Here is a 7623-nt window from a genome sequence, read left to right as displayed (position 1 = left end):
GAAGGTACAGAAAATAAGTAGCATAGACAGTAGATAGAAAATAGATGCGGGGGGCAAGAATAGCATGGGAAATATCGAATCTAAAGGAATTGAGGCACATGGTCATAAACTAAAGGGGGGGTAATGGTGGGGATGGGGGGGCAGGGTGGAGGGGAATGAAGGGGGGAATAGAACAACTGTAACAGCATAATCAATAAAAAAAATTTAAAAAATTACAATGTTATTTAGGCTCCTGAAAAATAACTACATTTAGGCATTTTACTCCTATCATATTAATCCTAGAATTAAGTGATTTATTCATACATATAATAGAAATACTAAAATGACCTTCATAAGTTCATTCACAGAACAAAACAAAAAGGATGAACCTGCAATCTCAGACTTTGCCAAAACAGTAATATGCATATTCCTGTAGAGCAAATATAGAGTGCCTATTTTATGCCAGGCATGGTGCTAAATGTTATACATCAAATACTATAAAACCCTCATACATAGGTACTTAGACATCCCCATTGTAAATATGAGATAACCGAGGCTCAAAGAGGTTATTTGCACCATTGAATGTTGAAGCTGCGCCAAAGTGGTTCCAAAGGCCACAGAATTCCATGTATTCATCACAGTATACAGCTTCCCCTGAAGATAGGCTACTAAGGCACATAAATAAAGACATATGCCAATTGGTGGGCATTAGTTTTAAAACTTCTGGTCTGACACTGACTAGAAAGAGCTTCAGGCAGGTGTAGAAGAGCAGAGTTGAAATACACACTGGCTGGGAAGATTCAAAATAGCAGAGGGGTGAGTAGAAGTTACACTAACCTCCTTCCAAAACCAATCTGGAATTTAAACTAAATTGTGGACAAATCATCAGAATAAACAACTGGACAATAGCCAGAGAGAAGACTCATAACCACAGACAGACAGAAGAAACTTCTTGATCACTACATCACTGGTAGGGAGTGCGAAGGAGATGTGAGCAGGCTGGCTGGGCTCCCACAGTTGGCAGATGAAGTGCTGGAGGGACATTTAAACAGCCGGGGGATCACCCTGAGAAGTTTGGGATCTAAACCCCAAGCTGGGCTCCCCAGCCTACAGCACCAGAACCCAAAAAGTACACAAATAACATCCGGGTGTGAAAAGTAGCAAGGTTTCTCTCTGCTGGAGACAGATGGCTGGAGACACGTAAATTTTCTCCATGACACATGGAGAGCCATGGCCAACACATAAATTGTTATATGCAGACACTTTTCCTGGGCTACAATAAAATGCAAGGGGTGAGCCAACGTGAACTAGAGGCTTTTGAGGAGAGACTGGGGATGGTAGCTTTGGGGAGAGAACTGAGAGATCAGCTGCCAGGATCCTAGTGCTGAGTCACTCCCCATTCTGCAGAAGCCACTGTGCTCAGGCAGACCACTCCCCTCCAAGTGGCAGCAGCCTGAGGGGAAACAATAGCCCTGTCCCTAAGAATTACTCTGTACTCTGTGGTGCTTAAGCCTGCCTGCTGATTGCAGAGTGACTAAATTAACAATTGAAGGAGACAGGCACAGATGGTAGAGGCCTGGTAGTCTCCAACAGGCTGGCTAAGGCCAGATGGGATCAACATCTGACATAACCAGAGGTAGATCCAGAGTGAAAAAACAGTGATAAATATTAGATGCTGCTGAGGTGAAATCCAATATGGTGTTAGTGGTCTGCATAGTATTTTAACATCCAATTCTTATTCTTCAAGTTTGAGCATATTAAGTCACTAGATTGTATGCTATAGTTTATTTCAATTCTCATATTTTTCTCCTCCCTTCTCTCACCCCATTATATCTTCTTCTTTTCTCTTATTATTTTTGTTCTGAATTTTGCTTTCCTTCTTTCTACAACTTATTTTCCTTCCACTCTCTTACTATTTCTCCCTTGTCCAGCCTCTCAAAACCAATTTCCTTGTCAATGGTCATCTCACATTCTTCTTTTTTTTAATAACATAAAATATGTGAGCTTTATTATATTTTAGAGAAAATAAACATAGTATCATGCAAAATTTATTTTTAAAGCTACTATAAAATATTTTTGATGCACATAAAAATATAAAATAACTGATGCCTCTTCAATAAAGATACCACACATAATATTTACTGGCCTGAGAAAACAAAGATGTATTTAATCATTTCAGTACTGTTCCCAGGTCACCTTATCGAAGGATACATTATGAAATCAATAGTTGTACATCTAGGAAACTTACCAATGGAGTTCTCTTCCACTTGTGTGTATATTTTAATTTGTCTCATGTGGTTGTCTCTTCCATTTTGGTGATTGGCTAAAACAGCAATCTGTATCATGAATGTGTGAGTTGGCTTCTTATGATTATCACTTAAGGGAATATGAATCCAGCCACTTGGTTCCACTAATTCAAGTTGCCGAATTTCTTGAAGGTTGTGCAAATTATTTCCTACTCTGACTGAGATCTTGCTTGGAGTATAGCTTTCATTGGGTTTTTAGTCTGCATAAATACATAATATCTTCACCATTGTTTTTCTTATGAATTGTACATTCACTAAATGAGGCTGCAAACCATCTGACTACCAAGTTTCTAGATTGTCATTTTGATATTGATCCACTCCAAATTCTGGTTAGCAAGATAAGAGTGACCAAAGCTTGTGACCCAATTTCCCATACTGCCCCAGTCTTTTCCAGCTGCTTATGGTTAGCACCAGAAAGTATTTGGTGTGCCATTTAAAAAAATATTAGCTTGTACTCTAGCTGTGTCACAGCTCAGGGTTTTAGGTTTCCCTGCAACTCCACATCATTCCCACTTAGTTTCTAGACAGCCTGGCTTCCCCTTATCTCACATTCTTTTTCTTGCTCTTAAACTGCCTATGTTCTCTCTCCAACATTATCAATTGTTGCTCATGGTTGGTTGTGGATAGGGGAGTTGTTGCATTTTATAAATTTTCTGTCTAGATCTTCACTATTTTTGTATTTCAAATCTCCAATTTTACCATTTCCTTTCCTTACTCCATTTTCCTTTCATTATAGCTGTTTGTTTTTTCTGTCTCAAATTTTAATTTTTCTCTATCTTAGCCTGGTTTTATTCTTTTTTTCTCTTTCATCCTGCTTTTTCTTTTTTTTGTCTCAATTTTTAATTATTTCCTGTCTTAGTCTGGTTTTTATTCCTCACTCTTAGTATTCCCTCTCCCTCTATCATCTCAAAACACTTCCCTTTCTTCTAGACAGCTCTTAAGCTTTCTTTCATATTTCCCTCTTATTCCCATCCAACCTATATTAATCTTAGCCCATTTGTTGTTGATAGACCAGTAAGGAATCTTTTTCCCCAATTTGGGTCCTATTTTTAATTTATTTGTTTTTTTCCCTTTTTCTTTCTCTCTCTAGCTTTATTTTTTAATTTCTGTTTAAACTAATACTATACGTGTCCCTTCTCTTACTTGATTCTTCCTTCTTCATTCCATTTTTATTTATAATGTAAATTTTACTTTCTCCACATTGCTCTGATTCCTTCCCCTTATTAGTGTTCCTCCTTTTACCCTCTCAAAATCATTTTTCTTACAGTTAGTCATCTCATATTTGCCTCTCCTTTTTTATAATAGTCTTAAACTTTTTAAAGCCTTATTAATATTGGTTTATTTGCTATTGATATGTGATTGTGGGTGGGTAATTTTTGTGGGTGTGGGTTTGTGTTTGAACTGTGTGGTTTTCTTCTGGCACCACCTACATAAGAGCATCCAAGACATGGTGGGTGAAGTGACTCTCAGTCAGCCAGGTTGAGGGAAGGACCCATCAAGGCATGACAAAACTAAAAAAAAAAAAAAACAATTAAAGCCAACATGAATAGCATAAAGGGCATCCCAAGAATATCAAATTTAAGACATCAAGGAGAGTGCCATTCACACAGGTCTCCTACCATAGAAGTTCGCTCCACAAAGACATTGAATCTTTGTGGAGTGAAAGGAAATCAATTTAAAAAGCAAAAACAAACAAGTGTCTCCTCTAAAATATGGAGATAAAGAAACAACTGCCAGTCAAAAAGAAAGGAAGAATCCCCAGAGGGTGATAAATGAAATAGAGGCAATTAAACTATCAGATACTGAGCTAAAAATCAATGGTTATAAGGAAGCTCAATGAGCTCAGTGAGAATTACCAAAATTACAGAGAAGCTGCAAGTAACTTACTAGGAACTATATCTGCATGAAAAAAGACATAGGAAATATCAATAAGAGCCAGGAGGAAATGAAGAATACAATTTCTGGATTGAAGATAGTAGAAGAAAGCAGGCTAGATGAAGAAGAGGATCAAATCTGTGGGCTGGAGGACAAGTTAGAAAAAACATTCCCACACAGAGCATGAAAAGGAAAAAGGAATCAAAAAGAATAAAGAGGGGTTAAGGGAACTGCAGGACCACATGAAGCAAATAATATCCACATAATAGGAATACCAGAAGGAAAAGAAGAGGGGAAGAGGATACAAAACCTGTTTGAAAAAAGTAATGACAAAAAATTCCTTGATTTGATGAGTCACACAAATCTAGGAAGCTGAGAGGGTCCAAATTAAGAGGCACCAAAAGAAACCCACTATAAGACAAATCATAATTAAAATGGCAAAATTCAAAGACAAAGAGAGAATCTTAAAGGCACCAAGGAAGTAACATACAAGGAACCCCAATAAACCTAGCAACTGACTTCTCAACAGAAACACTACAAGCCATAGGGGAATAACAGGAAATATTCCAAGTAATGAAAGGTAAAGGCCTGCAACCGAGACTACTTTAACAAGTAAGGCTTTCAATTAAAATGGAAGGTAAAATAAAAAGCTTCATAGGCAAAAAAAAAGGCTAAAAGAATACGACTCCACTAAACCAGTACTACAAGATATGCTAAACAGCTAAAGGGACTGTTATAAGATGAGGGAAAAAAGAATAAGAGAGGAACACAGGAACAAAGTGGGTAAAATTGCAATGAATAAGTACCTATGAATACTAACCTTAAATGTAAATGGATTAAATCTTCCAATCAAAAGATATAGGGTAGCTAAATGGATAAGAAAACATGATTTGCACATATGCTGCCTACAAGAGACCCACCTCAGAAAAAATGATCTACACAGACTGAAAGTGAAGATTTAGGAAAAAAAATATCCCAAGGAAATGAATAGGAAAAAAAAGCCTGGGTAGCAATATATATAACAGACAAAATAGACTCAAAACAAAGGCTGTATAAAGAGACAAAGAAGGATACTTCATAATACTCAAGGGAAGAATCGACCAAGAAGATATAAATACTGTAAATATGTATGCACCAAATATAAGAACACCCAGATATATAAAGAAAATCTTGGAGGACTTTAAGAAAGATATAGACAGCAGCACAATTATAGTATGCTCTATTAACACCACACTGTGAACAATGAATAGATCTTCCAAACAATATATCAGCAAGTATATCGTGGAATTGAACGACGCTTTAGACCAAGGGTGTCAAACTCATTTTCACCAGGGGTCACGTCAGCTTTGCAGTTGCCTTCAAAGGGCTAAATGTAACTTCAACTCCCTAACAGTTAAGGAGCAGTTACCTTTATACAGTCCTAAGATTATTTTGGCCCTTTGAAGGCAATTGCAAGGCTGATGTGTCCCTGGTGAAAATAAGTTTGACATGCCTGCTATAGACCAAATGGACTTAACTTATATATATAGAAAATTTCATCCCAAAGAAGCAAAATACACATTCATTTCAAATTCACATGGAACATTTCCAATAATGGATGACATAGTAGGACACAAAACAACCCTTCACAAATTCAAGAAAATTGAAACCATACCAAGCATTTTCTCAGACCACAAGGGCTTCAAACTAGAAACCAACCTCAAGGAAAAAGCTCAAAAACATTCAAACTCATTGAAATTAAATACCATGCTATTAAACAATGAATGGGTTAATGAGATCAAGGAAGAACTCAAAATGTTTCTGAAAACAAATGAAAGTGAATACACAACAGTTCAAATCATACGGGACACAGCAAAGGCTGTCCTGAGAGGGAAGTTCATAGCAATACAGACCTACCTGAAAAAGATTGAAATATTTCAAATAAACAACATAACCCTACATCTTAAGTACTGGAGGAACAACAACAGACAAAACCCAGAGTGAGTAGAAGGAAGGAAATAACCAAGATCAGATCAGAGCAGAATTAAATGACATAGAGAGTAGAAAAATAATTCAAAGATCAATAAATACAGGAGTTCATTCTTTGAAAAAAGAAACAAAACCAACAAGACTTTAATCAGATTCATCAAGAAAAAAAGGGAGAGGACTCAATAAATAAAGTCAGAAATAAAAAAGGAGAAACTACAATGGATATCACAGAATTTTCTGTGGTACTGTAAGAAATTGTAAAGGATTATAAGAAATTACTACAAATATATGCCATGGAATTTGGAAACCAGGGTGAAATGGGCAAGGTCATATAAAAATATAATCTTCCAAAACTGAATTAAGAAGAAGCAGAAGGCGTGAAAAAACCAATAACAGCTGGTGAAATTGAGGCAGAATAAAAAAACTCATGTAACACAAAAGCTCTGGACCAGAGAGTTTCAGAGGAGAATTTTACACAACATTTAAGGACAAGTTAACACCTATCCATCTCAGACTATTCCAAAAAATGCAACAAGAGGGAAGACTCCCAAACTCTTTTTATGAAGCCAGCATCATCTTAATCCCAAAACCAGACAAAGACACAACAAAGAATGAAAATCACAGGCCAGTATTGCTGATGAACATAGATGACAAAATCCTTAACAAAGTATTGGCAAACCACATCCCACAATGCATTAAAAAATCATACGTGATCAAATGGGATTCATCCCAAGGATGCAAGAATGGTACAATATTTGCAGATCAATAAACGTAATATATCACATCAACAAGAGTAAGGACAAAGGTCACCTGATTACATCAATAGATGTGGAAAAAGCATTTGATAATATTCAGCACCCATTTATGATAAAAACACTCAGCAAAGTGCAAATAAAGGGAGCATAAAGCAACATAATAAAAGCCATATATGAGAAACCTATATCTAACATCATACTCAATGGGAAAAATCTAAAAGCTTTCCCACTAAAATATGGAACAAGACAAGGATGCCTGCTTTTGCCACTTCTATTCAACATACTAGTGGAAGTCCTAGACACAGCTATCAGACAAGAAAAGGAAATAAAAGGCATCCAAATTGGAAAGAAAAAAGTAAAACTGTCAGTATATGCAAATGACATGATATGTACATAGAAAACCCTGTAGACTCCACCAAAAACTATTTCCCCTAATAAAAGAGTTTGGCAAAGCAGCTGAATACAAATTCAATATTCAGAAAATGAAGGCATATTTATACACTGACAATAAAATATCAGAAACAGATATCAGGGAAAAAATTCCACTTGCTACAGCAACACAAAAAAAATAATGTATCCAGGAATAAACCTAACCAAGGAGGTAAAAGACCTATACTCAGAAAACTACACAACACTGAAGAAAGAAATTAAGGAAGACATGAATAAATGAAGCATATACTGTGTTCATGGATTGGAAGAATTGACATCATAAAAATGTCTATACTACCCAAAGCAACTTA

General features: G+C 36.3%; 1 pseudogene; it reads right to left on the bottom strand.

Moving 5' to 3' along the window:
• Nucleotides 1–2171: 2171 nt before the first annotated feature.
• On the bottom strand, nucleotides 2172–2718 carry LOC119065778 (anaphase-promoting complex subunit 10-like; annotated as a pseudogene).
• Between the last annotated feature and the right edge of the window lie 4905 nt (nucleotides 2719–7623).

Source organism: Artibeus jamaicensis, unplaced genomic scaffold (genome assembly GCF_021234435.1).
Source record: "Artibeus jamaicensis isolate MK-2021 breed Jamaican fruit bat unplaced genomic scaffold, CSHL_Jam_final scaffold_461, whole genome shotgun sequence".
Taxonomy (NCBI): Eukaryota; Metazoa; Chordata; class Mammalia; order Chiroptera; family Phyllostomidae; genus Artibeus; species Artibeus jamaicensis.
This window is presented reverse-complemented; position numbering and strand designations above follow the sequence as displayed.